Below are 16,305 nucleotides of genomic sequence, written 5' to 3' on the forward strand. Positions count from 1 at the left end.
TGAATGAATGAATGAAATCTGCAAGGTCAGCCCTGAAATGTGTCTGTGTGCATTAAAGAATATCAGGTTTCCATGTGTGCCTGTGCATGAAAGTCAATTGTTTCTTGGAGCATGCAGCTTATGGACTGCCCACACAGTTCAAGACTGCTGCAAAGAGAAGTTCTGGACATTGTAAAATTTCAGTGGACATCTACATGAGGGATTATTATTTTTTTTTTAACCTGTTAACATCTTTAATAGTTTTTGCTTTGCATTTAAATTTTTAATATCTGCCTGAGGTTGCCATCTTGGGTCCCCCTCACTTTTTTTTTTTTTTAGGTTTTATGGTATTGAGGCTAACCTTTTTTTGCACTCAAGGTAATCATTTTTATATACCTCATTGTTGTATAGACCAGATTTTACATTGTTACCATGATGTCTCCTGATGAATCACCTCCAAAAAATACCACCTAGTCATCATTAGCACCAGTTAATCTTGGACCAAACCATGCTTTATATAATCACATATTTTGATGTGCAAAACAGGCTGGCAGTAAAATGTATGATTCCCTCGTGCACTGATGATATTTTTAAATCCTCTCTACATTTGTTAACCTGGTTCTCCTAATCTACTTCAATTGCCTCTTTAAATCAGCTATGGGTAACTTCTGAGTTGCTGGGGGCCACAACACAACCTCCCCAAACATCTGAAGGACCAGAGGAGAACTTCCAGTGATGCAATGACAACTTCAGAAGATGTGTGGCCCTCTATGGAGAAGGGGTTAGAATGAGAGTTTAGATGACATTTATATGGGCATCACCCATTAACAAACTACAGTATGCTACGAACAGTTGTGTGAAAATTAGGTAGTCTTTTCCTAGCAAGGTATGTCCTTATAATGGAAAAACTATTGTTATTTTCATTGTCTGGAAAACTCCCTAAACCATCTTCTTTACCTTTTCATTCTGTTAACTTACCTTGAAGTCCTACAATTGTTTGTGCCTGAGTTGAATCCTCTTGGGATAAATGGCAATTCCAGTTAACAGTCTTGGAATGTCCATTTTTGTTTATCACCATCAGCTACTACAAGCATTGTATTATCCATGTAAATGTATAGTGGGGTAATCAAATGAATTGGTTCATCCTGCTGAAGTATAAGAGAGTATACTAGCTTCGGGGGCGGGGGGGGGAAGCTGGTATGTATAAGGAGCTTCATGACCAGCTACAGTTTCCCAGAGCAGAGATGTCAGTTATGCTCATCACCGATTGTCACTTCACTCTAAGCATCAGCAGTGGAAAGCAAGGGGTCTGTGTAGCTGTGGAAAGGGTGGGCAAATTAAATCCTGCAGAGGATACAAGAACAGACTGCACCTTGAATTTGTGGGAGGGCAGTTAATTCCTTAAATTGTAGTATTCTAGTGTTCAATAAACACTTTCCTTTAGCCAGAGTATTTCATGCATTTGGGTAACACCTACTGAGTTCAAGCCAGAAGTGGGCCTGACGGTATCTCTCATCAGCAGAACCCCCTGCAGTATTTCACTTCATGAAGACAGATCTTCAAGGTCAAGAGAAGCTGTGTGGTGCAGATGTTTGGGGTCAGAAAGATCTACAGCTTTCTTAGCCCTTTATTCCTTCTGAGATAAGGGAAGGTTTAGATGAGGCCTTGAATTGCCCTGGAAGCCTTTCTCTTGGTGGCCATATGAACAAAATTGCTCTCAACAGTACATTGCTAAGTCTGGAAGGAGGACAGAAGAAGAAATGTAACTGATTCTGTATCCTGACTTCTTCCCTCTATGACCATCACCTTCAGGGCCCTGGACCCTATTCACTTCCCACTTGTATGGAGATGAGTCAGTTTCAAAGGAACTCCTTTGATATTCAAATGAACTGATTTTATTAAAATGAACCCTGCTTGCATGAAGTAATTCACAGTGTAGGACCCTAAGAAGATGTCCTTTTGTGTTCATCGTTTTCTTAGGCTTTTGTTCCTTAATATTTATCAGAAAATATGTAAACCACAATACCAACTGAAAACAATAAGATTTAATGTAGTTAAGACAGATGGAGGTTAACTGTATTTAACCCTTAGGTAACTGCTAAACACCAAAGCAAACATTTGATCCTTCCAGGTTAGTGTTGTCTATGCTGATAGGCATGGAGTTCCTGTTGAGTTTCAGAAACAAGTTCTTTTCAGCATTAGCTAGGAAGGCCAGGGTTTGAAGTTGGGATTATGGCATCACAAGGACACACTCTTGAAGTATCTACATTATTCTGAGCTGCATTAATTACGGTATAGTATGTGAAACTCACAACCCCTTGTACCGTTGACATTTTCTTGCCCAAACTGTATGTGACCCCCTAAGAAAAGAGTTATTTGTCTTTTTGCTCTTTCCTCCTTCACTTCAGTGTTTTCTTTTTCCTTTGAAATATTCTAAAGACGACCTCTCTTTATCCTAGCCCAAAATGCCATCTGTGCAGCAGTTTTAACAGCAGTGATGGATTCCTTTGACTTTTCAAGTTGGCAGTATGAAGCGGGAGTTTTTCAGCTGCATAGGTCTCTGCATTCCACATCTGGAGATCCCATCTTTGAGTGAACTGACCAATTCTCAGTAATATTTATCCTGGTTGTTTTTCTTTTCTGAAAGTTTTTTTTTTTAATGAAGTCTGGCTTTAGCTTGTCCATTTTGTCACATTTTATGTTCTACTCTTTCCTCTGAAGGTATCCAAGCTCAGATACAGAAACACCAAGTAGACCTTCAGTGGTTTGTCCAATGCCGTATTATTTTGGGGTTTTATCATACAATATGTTTGCTTTCCTTTAACATCTCTCTGATGCCTTCTGTGATGAAGATGTTCTAGATTTGTTTGAAATGTCATTTATGAAAAGTTCAGTGGCAATCAAGAATGTAAAACAGCGCTCAGAGAAATTTCACTCGCCTTCTTGAAGCGATTGTGGTTATTTGCTGTGTTCTATGGATGTTTCTCTTGAAGAATCATCTACATTGGCCTTTAGGTAGACAATTTTCTCATCCCAGTGATCTTGATAAATCATCTTACTTCTATTACTGATGTGAAGGCACTGTGCAAAATTCTTCAGTTGAATTGTGCTGAGAGAAACGTGAACCAAAACACGCAGCTTAAAAAGCCAGCTTAAATTAATGCAAACTTTAAAAGTGTTCTTTCTAATAAACTGGAGATGATCTTTCTATAGGTCTAAGCCACCATTTTTCCTCCCTTCATATAAATTTAGCATTTTGCATTCTAACTGGGCCTTTGATTGGATATGGTAAAGAGATTTAAGAAGTTTGCATTCTTGGATTATCAGGAAATTTGCTGTCAAAGATGTGTTGGACCCTAGAGCTGCTATACACGGTCTCAGTCCTATGAGTTGCACTCATACCTCATCTATGTGAAGGGATCAAATAGGAAGGAGGCTCTGAGAAAAGAAACATTATATTGGGATCACACAGAGAGGCAACTGGTTGCAGGAACAATTCTCCAGGTTGCAGTGAAAAATAAACAAGGTCAGAAAATCTTGGAGAACCTGGCTTTTGAAATGCTTTCAAATACCAGCACCACTCTGGGTCATATGATTGAGAGGGAAGATGGGGAGGGTTAAGAATGAAGCAGTCAGCTTCTATATTCTGTATTCTGAATCACTGCCAACTGCTCCTCCCATAGCAATGCAGTCGAGGGATTTTTTTTCTGGAATATTTTTTCTGCAGCCTCTGGCTAGATCTGCCCCATTTTCAAACACGTTCTTTCTTTTGCAGGCTTCTCCCTTTACATCAAATGGGGTCTTGTTCTGTTCTGTTTTTGGAGAGTCATCCTGCTGATGGACAGGGACACAGAGTCCCAAGTCCCTTTACATCATGTCCCCCCCCCCCAGCATTCCATTCATTTGGAGAGAATAAAAATCAAGGGAGGAGAAAGTGAAGATGACAGTGGTGGGGAGTCCTCATCATGGACAGTGAAGTCCTACATCACATTCACACATGGTAGCAACTCTTCCACTGCACTACATCAAAAGTAGTTAATTGTAACACAAAAGTAATAATTTATTTGTCTTTAAGATGCAGTCTGATTGCCACATGGGCCATACATTTATGCTGTAATCAGTAATTTATGCCATCTGCGGCCATAAAGAATGGTGCTGTCCACTACAAAGAATATGAATGTTGGTAACGTCTGGTTTTGGTAGGGAAAGAAAGCTATGGATTTCCTGAATAGTGTGCTGTTATTCTTTATAAGAACAATGGGAGCATTCCCTCTGATATTTCTTAAAAATACGTTATTTGAACAAATTAAGTGTGGAATTTACCTTTTCATGAAATTAAACCTTGCTCCTGAAGCAGCTCAGAGTATAAAGATTTACACTGTGTGATCTTTCAGATATATATATATATATATATATATATATATATATATATATATATAATTTAGCATGAGTCTGAAAAAGGGCGCTGCACCAGAGAAGCAGAGAAAGAGCTGAAACTAATAATGTAAGTTAATCCAACCATGATTCATGGATATTTACAACAGGACAAAGCCAGCCTAGCGTTGTCACTCTCACCTACAAAAGGATAAAGAACTCTGAAATTAAATAACGCTTCCCAGAAAGAATGAAATGGTAAGTCCGTTTGCCACTCAGAAGAACTGCCTGGCTGATAGAACCTCTTCATTCAGAGAGAGACTGGATCCAGGAGAGATAGTTAAATTTGGTCTTGGTTGATTGCGGAAGAAGTACAGATGGATTGTGTTTAAATTTCGTTTCGATTGATTGAAGTGGGAATGCATAAGACCCATGTCATTATAAAATATAAGCCTTTTTATGTGATGAATGGTATGATAGTAGCTCGGTCCCAGTGGAATACTTAATCTAGGTGTATTTTATGTCAGGGGAAAAACATCCCACTCTCGGGAAGGCCTTGGCTCAGACTGTTGCACTGTGGAATCACAAATCCACCCTGTCCCCTCTATCTGCCTTGCTAAAAACAGCCTTTCCCAATTGTTTCCTTTTTCCCTTCTGGGAGGGGAGGACAGATGATGGGGCTCAATCCTTTTTTTCTTGGCCAGGGAGTGGCATCAATGCCTGGCATCTTCAGGTACATGCTGGAGACTCAGTGGCTGAGAGAGGCCCCCAGTGCCAATTCTTGCTCTCCTTTTCCCACAGTATAGAGCTAAAAGCCACAACAGAGTTGTCTGTTTTTTGGCTGAACAGCTTTTCTTGTTAGAACTGCTCCAGTGAAATCTGAAATTTGTACAGACGCCTCTTCAGGAGCTTCTAGAATGCCAGAGCCTCTAGGAGTCACTTGGACATGTTAGAGTAGAGGGGGCCATCAGAGTGAGGTGCATGGCCTCCATGAGCATGGACATGTCTAACAGAGCTGTTCCATGGCCAGAAGTGTCTTGCTCTGGGAAATGGTGGGAAACAATATGTATGTTGGCCAAGCCCTCAACCATTCACAGGCGTGTCATGTGAGAAGCAGTCTTGTTTACATGGCGATGTGCGCGTGTAAAATTCACCATATGAATGGATTCAGGGCCAATCATCTCTGGACATTCACAGGATCATATTCAAGTCCATAAGCCTCACACACCTTTCTTGGATAAGGAGAGGAAATTTGCTAAAAGTCCAGCATCATCAATAGCCAAGGACATCTTGGTCTTCCATTCAACCTGCAGTGATCCAAACAGAAAAGGTTTTAAGGCTCATAATTGTCAACTCAAGTTCCTCAGGAATATGGCCCCCAAAGTGACCATTGCTTCTAGAATCCACTAGCAACTTGATTTATGCTGTGTGCATAATGATGCACCACACAAGAAACAGGATCTGTTCTCCATATAAAACGGTTACATTTGTGGTAATTTTGATGACCTTGTAGGGAATATAACAAGTAGAAAGTTATAGCAAAAAACACACAGAAACCTCTCATTGGAAGAAAAGAAAGGAGATTATTTAGATTACTATGCAAATATGAAAACCAAAGTAACTTATTTAAATTTGACTCTTTCTGACTTTCACCCAAGAGGCTCCTCTCAAAAGCCTAAACAAGTGGCTCATCCTGGAACAAAGGATTTAATTTACTTTCCAAATGAAACACAGAAACCCTGGGGGAACTGAGAAAACAAGGGAAGGATTTGTGTAATTAGTTCCATTTAATGCACTTTCAAATCCAAAGTGGGCTTCGGGTTTTCCAATTCCTGTTGAAAAATAAGGAATAAATGGGCAGCGATAGAAGTCTCAGGGAAGGTTACTGGAGTTGGCCAAGGAAAATTCGGTAATGACTTTCCATGTGAGTAGATTCATTTGGTCATTAAAATACCTGTTCTACATTTCTGAAAGCATGGGATGAGAGCTCGTCATTGGTGATGTTGTCTAATGATAGCCCTGAAGGAATTCCAATGAATGTGGGGCTGTTCCTTCTTTCCCCATTGATTGCAAGACTAATCAATAAAACTGATTGAATTCTTTCCCCCGTTTCTCAGGCATCTTGTATTCAGGAAGTTTAGTCTCAGCTACTTCCCTGCTGATACCTGCAGTGTGTTGACCACAATTGGACGTCAGACTGTGGACCAAGGAGGCCTGGCTTCAAAGCATCAGTATCTTCTGAGTTGAAGGGAATCAAATCACACCATGAAGAGTCCTCAAGGCAGTTCCATATAACACATTCAACAAATCCATATGGTATATTTCTTGTTAGACCACACCTCTTCTGCCTGCAAGGAAGGGGCAAACAAATGGAAGTTTCATCTGGATAAGACAAAACTTCTGGTTTGTTTGTCCTAGCAACCAGCATTGAATGGGACAGCACCTCTGTTGGAAACTCAGATTTGCATCCTGGATGTTCGGTCTCAGCCGAGGGGATTGGTGGTTTTATTGTTCCTTTTTATACAGTTGTTGTGGGGCATCCAGTGTTATTGTATACAAGATGGGCAGTTGTATAAGTCCTTTAAACAAACAAAAAAAGACAGAAAGTGTAATAATCACAATCAACATCCTATTTTTAATTTCCCTCTGACTTTTGCACTACCATTATGCCTATGAGGCTTTTCCAAATATTCACAGTATCCCTAGCCAAATGCATGTCTGCTCCAGAACGTGTACGTATTTCAATCCTTAAGAGATTAAAATTCATTCAGATGTCAAGGGTCACATTTCAATCCTCTTTATTATTAGATTCAGAAATATAAATGTAAGATGGTATGGAGATTTTTGTAGATATGGGATCCCAGGGGAATGGGAGCCATAGCTAAGCCCACTATTAGGGTTCAAATGCTGGGGAAACCTAACATACAACTGTCTTTCTACCGACAGTAATAATTCAGACATACTGTGTTATGAACAAGTGTTTCATTCAAACCTCACTTCAGAACATATTTTACTATTCAAATCTCTCTTTAATTGAAAACTGGATATACCATATCCATCTATAAGACTGAAGTGTTTTCAGTGGTCAGAAGTTTTTGGAAAGCTCCATGAGATAACTTTTGTAACAGCCCATACTTTCCGTAGCCCAGCAACAGTATGACCTGCTGGGAAACAAATCAGACCTGCAGAATGTGAGCCTCATTCTCCAGTCATACATGTGTCTGTCACCTTCGTAACCTTAGTTACAATCATGACCTTGGAGGTAGTGAGTATGGTGGAAAATCACCTTCTCCAGTCAGGGAGCAAAGAGAAGTTCATTTCCTGGTGAAGCCTGATTATGCTGTGGAATGTTCTTAGGGGCAAGGACGCTGACGGAAAGCCATGGGCTTCTCTTGAGGAGAGATTTAAGAGATCGAGGTGGCAAATAAAAGTGTTGGGAAGAGAAACCGAGTATATAAGGCAGGAGGGAGAAAGAGGCTCAGGGGCAACTTAGGAGGGGTAGAACTGAGGAAAGGAAAGGTTGCAGGTACCAATATAATCAGGGATTATGCAAGCAATTGTAACCGGGAATGAGGCTGAAGGAATCCAAGGGGTTTACTTCTGAGCAGGCAGTTTAGCAGGATGATACCTAGGTGGAGGACCAGAGAAGTGCAAAAATAATGTCTCTAATTTCTCAGCCTTTGGAAATGCATTTTTAAATTTACTAATTCATAATGACTCATCTGGACCCCTTGACAAGGGAGATGGAGGAACAGCGAAAGGTCCAGATAGGCAGCAAATACCTGTAAGATTGGTTCTGTTGGGTGACTAGCGATTCCTGGAGAAACATTCAGGATTTAAATGCCCTTTACATCCTTTGGCTCTTCTTCACGATTCTGCCTCCCCAACCCTGCAGATGCTTATTATGAAATAAAAGAAGCTGGACATCTCTATTGTGAAGCTCCTGCGTCTGGCAACTTCCACTGTTCCATTATCTCAATTCATATTGCAATAATAGATTTGGAGATGCGAGGGACGTTGACCTCATGTACTTCCTTCCCATCTCTATTCCAAGTCAACGTAGTTCTGGCATGAATAAGCCATTTGTGGTAAATGATATCAGGCAATAGAGCACCTGCAGTATGTAATATTCCCTAGAAGTAATTTCAGCTTCAATCATGGGCTCCCCAAAAGAGAACTTGCTTCTTCTTCTTCTTCTTTTTTTTAATCTATTACATTGTTAGCAGAATAGGAAAGTGGAGGAGGAGGAGGAGGAGGAAAAGTTCAGACCTTCAGGGCCACCCTTTCATGGCATAAACACACACTTGGCTGTATCTGAGATAGATTTTTTTAATGCTTTGATTCTGTAAATGCCTTTGAATCTGTTTGTTTACCTGACAGCTTCTAAAGAAACACAAAACCCAATAAACTTTCAGTAAAAAAAAAAAAAAAAAGCTGTTGAAAAGGAACGGTCCAAAGTTAAATGAAGCCCTCTCTGAATTCAGCTGCACTTTGGATATCACAGGGGAATGATGCATTTTGATTCATCCCTAGGACTGTTGTGAATAGACGTTTATAAACATGTTAGTTAGCCCAGAGTCTGTTCAGTTAGCTTCTAGGGCTAAGAGAGAGGGGGGATCAATCCTTCTTGGTGCTTGTAGGGAAGCAGGATAAGCTCTGGGGGTGGGGGGGGGAGAACAGAATGAAACACATTTTTGCCTGCTGTTTAGTTCATATAGAAAGCTACACGTTTGGAAAAAATGTACAGTATTGCTAATACTTTCCATAATTTCTTTTCCCTACAATAGCCTTGGTGTCAGAATGACAATTAAGCCCTCTGATTGCGTTGCTCTCCAGCAAATGTAGATGTAATTGTAGCTTAAATTATGATGGGATTGCGCACAGGCTTGTATATTTCAAATGTACTTCTATGTACATTTGGCTGTGCCAGAGATGCCAGGTCCAACAGCACAGGACTGAAACTTACAGTGCAGTCCTACTCATGCCTGTTCAGAAATGGTTGAATGGTGCCCACCAGATTTCAGCCTGTTTGCATTATAGGAATAACTGGTTCCAGATGGGGATCAGTACTGGGATTCTTCACTAGAAGGAACATATAGGGACATATAGACCAGGTTGCATCACTGGGAAGATCATTGGCATCAAGTGATACAGTGGAAAGGGCTGTGAATGTAAAGGGTAGGCCACCAGACCTTGCCTTCTGGCTCAGAGATTGGCTGCCTAGCAAATGAAAAATTGTGTCATGAAAAGCTATTGCAGGGAAAACAAGAGAAGGGATACGATCCTTGGGATCCCTTGGCCTACTTCTAATATGTTCTGGGAAGTGCTTATCCCTATTCTGATGTCAGTCAGGGTGGGAAAACCTCTTAATCCACGAGAACTGACTGATGGCATCTCTTTCACATCGATGTCTGCAGAAGGGCAAACGAGGCAAGCGACATCACCCCCACGATGTCATGATATGTGTGACAACATTTGTACCAGATATCCATGGACAAGTTACCATTTTTGGACTTGTACTTCTGAGATTGTAATAAAATTGAGGATGACATTCACCTCAGTAGCTGAGATAGGCACTAAATCAACACTCTTCCCCTTCCATTCCTTCTCTTTCGTTTCCTTTTTCAAAGACTCTACTCACATATCAACCAAGTTCGGGTTTTTTTTTTTTTTTAAGTGCTGTTTTTCTTTCCCACAGAGCTAGGCAACTTTTGAATTTTTGCAAGCCATGCTATTTCCGTGACAGCAGTCCAGAGATCAAAAACTCCTCTGTACCTTCTGTTCTCCTTAAGAGAAGCTGTGCACAGTTCAAGGGGACAGAGCCTCTGCTGTCCGATGGATTTACACACTCATTTGCACAGGCATTCACAGCATCAAAATGTCTCATAATGCTTGCTAGGGATGCTGGTACGGAGGTGTCATCAATGGCCTTCCTTGCCCTTCCTCCCGGGTGTTGGAGATGTGTTAGAGGCCCAAGCCAGGAGGGTGGGCATAAAGCCTGAGTACTTTATGTGAACCCTAGAAAGCCTATTTCTCTTTTTTGCCCCTGTCATGGTGGACAAACGTTTTACTGAACCCTGTTGAAAATGTGGCAGAGCCTCCAAGGTCCTAGAAAAAAAATCTTTTTGGGAAAGCCACCGTCTCTAGTGACCCTGTTCACGTTTCCTTGGGGTTGCAGACCTCTCAATATGATGAACTCATAGAATGAGTGAACCAGCCCTCTCATCTTTACAATATTGTCAGTGAAAATGAAAACAAGCTGATGTGTTCTTTGTTTCCTTAGCAGGTGAAAGGGAGCCGAGCATTCCAGGAGAAAACATCTACCCTCCTTAACTGAAGCAATTTCCCCCTTGTCATTTTCTGGGGAAGAAAAAGACATTTGCCATTCTGTCCATTTTTATACCAAATGTCCTCTGCAAGGCATCGGCCATTAAGAAGAACATGCCCAGGAAGCAGCTGTTGGCATTTCATTTCACGCTTCACGGTGGTTCTTTACCCAAGGTAATCTACATCTTTTTTCCCCCTGACAGGTAAGTGTCTTGCCTCTAAAGGTGAGGCTCTTATCAGGACTTGAGATTGGCAATGTGCTAAATGTGCCCCTCCAATAAACTTTTGAAAGTTTATAACCGGGCAGGAAATTGCAAGGTAGACAAATGCTTCCATACATTACTCTGCTTCCTTGCTTCTCTCCCTTCCATTATTTTTAATGCAGCTCTTGTCAAGAGAAGAAAAGATGGATGATGTGAATCTGCCGAGCTGCGTTCCTCCCTGTCAGCAGAAGGAAGGGGAGAAGCAGGACACAGCCTCCACTCCAAAGGGGCTCATTGGCTAATTGAAATCTAAACGAAGGGAAAGACCTTGATTTTGCAAAGCTGACCTTACAGTGCTGCTGCCGGGAGGCAGAGCGGACTATGTATCAGCCCATTTCCAGAATATCAAGCCCCTGGCTCCAAAGAGCCTTCAGTTTATGCCAACTTGATTCAATTTGGCTGTAAGATAATCTGGTTCCAAGTGGTGGAATCTTTTCTGGGGGACATTCAAGCATTGGAGAACGGCACTTTTAGAGAAGAGTTAACACAAAGCTGGCCTTGAGCAGTTCTCAAACACAGCACGGAAACAAGGCTACAAATCCACTATTTGTGGGTGGCTCTAATAGTTATGGGAATTTTATAAAATGCATAATATGTTCCCCATCATGAAATGAACATTATAAAGTTGCAAGAATCTTGCTGCTCAACTTCTTCGCTACTTGACAGGAGGGTGGGGGGAATGCAAACTAGCATTTGTTTAAAATGCACTGTATTTGCACATACCAAATTTTTTTGCCCTGTGATTGCATGTGAAATCCTTCTTAGGTGACTCTATATTGACCGAGAACCTCCTTCTTCTTTGAATGTGTCAGCTAAACAAAACAATAGTTCCTCTGATCCTCTTGTTACGTGTTACGTGATGAGCTGCTTCACAGAGACTGTCCTTCTTCTGGGATGAACCCTTGCCTAAATAATGAGCGATAATTCTGAACGTTTGATGGTGTTCACTCCTTCTCCACTCTCTGCTATTCCCTTTTCTTCTCTGTTTGTTTGCTAAATTGGCATCCAGAAAAATCAATTTATCTGGTACTGCAGGTTTCTGTTCCTGTGGAGTGTGTTCCTTTCAACCTACAGATCACAGAGAGAAAGAAAGGACCTTATTTAATTAATGTTATTTGATTCTTCTTCTGACAATGCAATTAAAACCCCAGGAGATGTTCACTGCAGCAGCTGCTACAAGTGGGGTGTAATAATGTCAGACTTAAACGGTGATCTGTGCGGCTAATGTACAATAGAGACCCAGTCACCACAGGTACCCTGGGAGACAGCATGGAGGACAGACGTTTGCTTTGGCAGTTTCTGACGTTCCCATGTTCCCGTAAATTAGAAGCGTGGGCTTTGAACAACGCACGCTGGAGCATCACCCACAGCTTTTATCCCAGTGAAATGCGTGATGGTGCACAGCTGGAAACCTTCAGCTTGGGAACTGAGAGGGGGATGCAAAAATCACTAGAGGAGCATGGTTTGGAGTAGAAGACACTAACAATGCTTTAAGAGTTACACGGCACTTTCTACTGGCCCAGCAGTATCTGCAGGATGTCAGCCACGCAGCTGAAGCTCCACCCTTTCATCCGTGCATCAAGGGGTAATACTTGTGTAAAAGGGGCAGGGCACGGATGGTACCGCCACAACTGCTGTCTCACCCATTGTGACCTGCCCTGCAGACACCACTGCCCTGGCAGGCAGCAGTAGCGGCCACCGTAAGAGGGGTTGCTTCCATAGGTCCTGGTATAATATTTAGACCAACGAAGAGCAACTTATTTTTTTAATGACTGATTTTTATGGCAAACTGCTTGGCAATTTCTTAAGTAAGAAGTGGCCTATTAATAGTGTAAACAAATATAAATAATAAATAAATGTTGCTCGCTGCTCGGACAGGTGGGTGCATAACTGCATATGATGTGTGGACAGGTCAATCTAAGCACACACAGCTTCATGTCTCTTTCCAAGTCATAAGCAGGTTTCTAACTCCTTAACAGTTCATGGTTTTTTCTCCCAAGTATAGATGAGTGAAACAAGGACGTTCACTGCCGGACATGTTTTGTGTTCTCTGATCTGGGACTCAGCTTGGATATATGGTATAATGGCCTAGTTGTTACGAAGGTCAGGAGTGGAGTTTGTGACCTGTTAGGTTGTATCAAAGTCCTAGACTTGACCAATTCTATAAGTAAGTATCTTTCAAAGTAGAGTTCCTACAGTGTTTCTCAAGATCCATAATCTCTTATTGCTTCCTGATCAACCTTGAAATCATCCTGTACTTTCAAGAACACTTCTCATTCTTCTTCTAGGAAGACAGCCAGATTCTGGAAAAGGCTGCACATAATTTTATGTTCTCAATTACATTTACTTTAGAGGAACTATCTAGACCGATCTGGAGAACCTGGCTTGGGCAGAACACCTAGAGAATTTCACGTAAAACAAGAATGATTTTAGGTAACAACACTGCAAGATTTTAAAACAGAACCTAGATTGCTATATTCCTAAACTGTAACTAAATGTTGCTTAATGTAACATTAGGATGTAAAATTGCAGTTTTCTGGTTGATTCCTAACGAATTTAAGGGATGTAAATGCTGATAAGATGACCACTTGGGTTTTTTTTTTTTTTTTAGTGAGTTATTATATGTTCATTCTTACTTTAGAAACATGGGATATTTAACACCAATAAAAGTGAGTGCTGTTTTGCATAATTCATCTTCAAATGGTGGATTTTGTTGCCATCAGTTGTAGAGATGGCCATCAATTCAGACTGTTTTGAAAGCAGACTGATAAATTTTTGGAGGACCAGCTTATCCATCACTAAATTTGGCTGCTGTTTCAGGCCTAAGTGAATCATCCCGGAGCTGAGGCAACTTGAAGTTGCAAATGTGAAGAGGCCATGATTTGATTTGAGCTTGTGCTTTGAGATAGGAGGGCAAACCAATTTGATTGGGGTAACTTTGAGATTAGAGATTTTATTTTAAAGACAGATTAATATATTGTTAATAATAATAATAATAATAATAATAATAATAATAATAATAATAATAAAAACAGCAACTTGCCTTGCAGCTGCTGCATTTCTGGTAGAATTTGGTTGAGACATTTGATTAACAGAGCTGAAGGACAAAATGCTACGTATTGAAATGGACCAGGCTGGCAGATGAGTCTTATTACACTGATGGTGATAAGTACAGCATCTTCTACATACAAGAAGTTATGGAGTGGAGGAGAATGGAAACCTACTTTGCCACTACCCTCTGTCCTCAGTATCTCACTCTGATTAATATTAGGGCCAGCCTTGAAAAAAAATTAACACATCCCAGGGGAAATCAATACTGAGGAGACCTTGAGACAGGAAGTCCTTAGGAAAGATTGACATTAGAACTAGGAAAAGTTGACTGACTCCCTAAAATGATTCCCTGGACCTTCTAAAAGGGTCATGCCCCTTAAAGCAGGAGAACTGTTTCAAGCAGATGGGCCCATTTTGAAGTTTTGAGAGTGAACTCTAAGCTTTGTCACAAAGTGGCTGATTTTGGAAGAGAGATTTCCAGTTCACAAAGCTGCCCCACAGAATCTCCCCCCACCCCAAAGTCAAAACCTGGAGTTTTCTATACACTCTCGGGTGCCATCTCATGGTAATCTGGATTTTTTGCAGCCCAGTCTAGTAGCTCTACAATAGCTCTGGAATAAGGGGATCTAACTGGAGAAAATTGGGCACCCGGATACTTTGAGAAACACCCATGGTGCTGATTTGTGTGAATGTGTACTACAATGACATGGTCTGAGCACAGTTAGGAAGACATCTCCATACCCTTCCTTCTTTTCCTCACTCCCACCTTCAGCCACCCATACTACTACAGCTGAAGTGCCCAGCAAAGGGCAGGCATGATCCTGGCCCAAGGAGTTACACAGGACTAGCCACATGCTAGTTACCCCTTGGCATGCTAGGTACTTATATTCTCAGGACACTGCAGAGAGAGGGAACAGACTGGCAGACAGCCTGTGGGGATCCCCCTATGCTGTGTATAAGAAAGGTGCTACCACCAATGCTTAGATTCAGCTGGGTGCCTCATAAAATAACTTATGTCTGTAGCCACTGTTTCTGAGAATCACCATGGGTTGATAGAAGAGTCTATCCCATGCAGCTATATTTAGCTTATTGCATGCACTGATGTTCTATTCATGGTAAGCATTTAAAATAGCCCAGTTCAATCACCAGAATTTCAGCATGAAATATGTACTTTTCTCCAATCATGTTGCATTATGGAGCTATCACTTATTCTTTCAGGCTTTTGTCACTTCTGGTGAGGCTGGTGTTTGAACCTATTAAGCTCAGGCTGCACTTCTTCAGAAAACTTTCTGATTTATGTTGTTGGTGTCACGGTCTCAAAGAAAAAAGGTGCTTTCCTTTTCCAAATCTTTGTGGTGCAGGCACCCAGCTCATATGAAATCTGAAGCTATGGGAGAGGATACCTAGAAGTCCTACTGCTTCTCACAGTTTTGGACAGGCTAAGTAACACAAGGGCAGAGAAATGGATACAGGAGTCAAGAGGACTTCTCTCAGATGAAAGGCCCCCTTGCAAATGGCTGCTTCAATCATAGGTTCTTGGATGAGTGGCTAGATGGTTAGGGTGGATGGGACAGCAAGGGGATGGCGGGGGGGGGGGGCGGAGAGTGATGAGTATATTTGCTGCCACTGCACTTACATCACCTTTTTGAAGTGTTTCTGACTCTGCAAGCTGTACTTCCTGACCACCACTCATTTTGATCCAACTCATAGCTGCTTATGAGAATCTAGTATGCAATGTCACTGTCCAGATTGAGGAAGGAGTTGGGCTTCAGTCTAAGAAGGCTGGCGAAGGACTACTAGCAGTTTTGGGGAACCTCAAGAATTGGCCAAGGAAGATTTTCTATGGGCACAAGTCTGTGTACTGTAAGTGGAAAGCTCCTCCACTCATTTCTGTTTCATTGTCTCACAATATCCTAGTTTTCCTGTGTATGTTACCCCTATCTGATGAAAAGCATCTACATTACAGGCCTTTGAATAAACTAGACATCAGAGCAAACTGACTTGACTCCCCTCTCCTTTGAAACTAAACAGGCTCCTGACCCTTCTTGCAAATGTCACCCACATCTGGTATAAATCCAAAATGTTTTGGACACTGTAAGGGGTTTGTGTTTTCTAGTGCTCTCCAATAGATGATGATAGGCAGGAGCTCAGCCTTCTCTATTCCCCCAAGGAGGGAATGGCTAGTTTAAGAGCTGCAGATCCAACTAGAAGAACCTGGCTAAGAGTTGTGTAGCATTCAAAAGGTGCATCTGAGTGTTCCGTGTGGCTGAATTCGCATTAGTTCAGTGGTCCTTAGCAAAGAACCAGAGAG

The sequence above is a fragment of the Python bivittatus genome, unplaced genomic scaffold (genome assembly GCF_059951505.1).
Source record: "Python bivittatus isolate LINGU-HERP-01145 unplaced genomic scaffold, Pbiv_v1 ctg000050_np1212, whole genome shotgun sequence".
In the NCBI taxonomy this organism is placed as follows: domain Eukaryota; kingdom Metazoa; phylum Chordata; class Lepidosauria; order Squamata; family Pythonidae; genus Python; species Python bivittatus.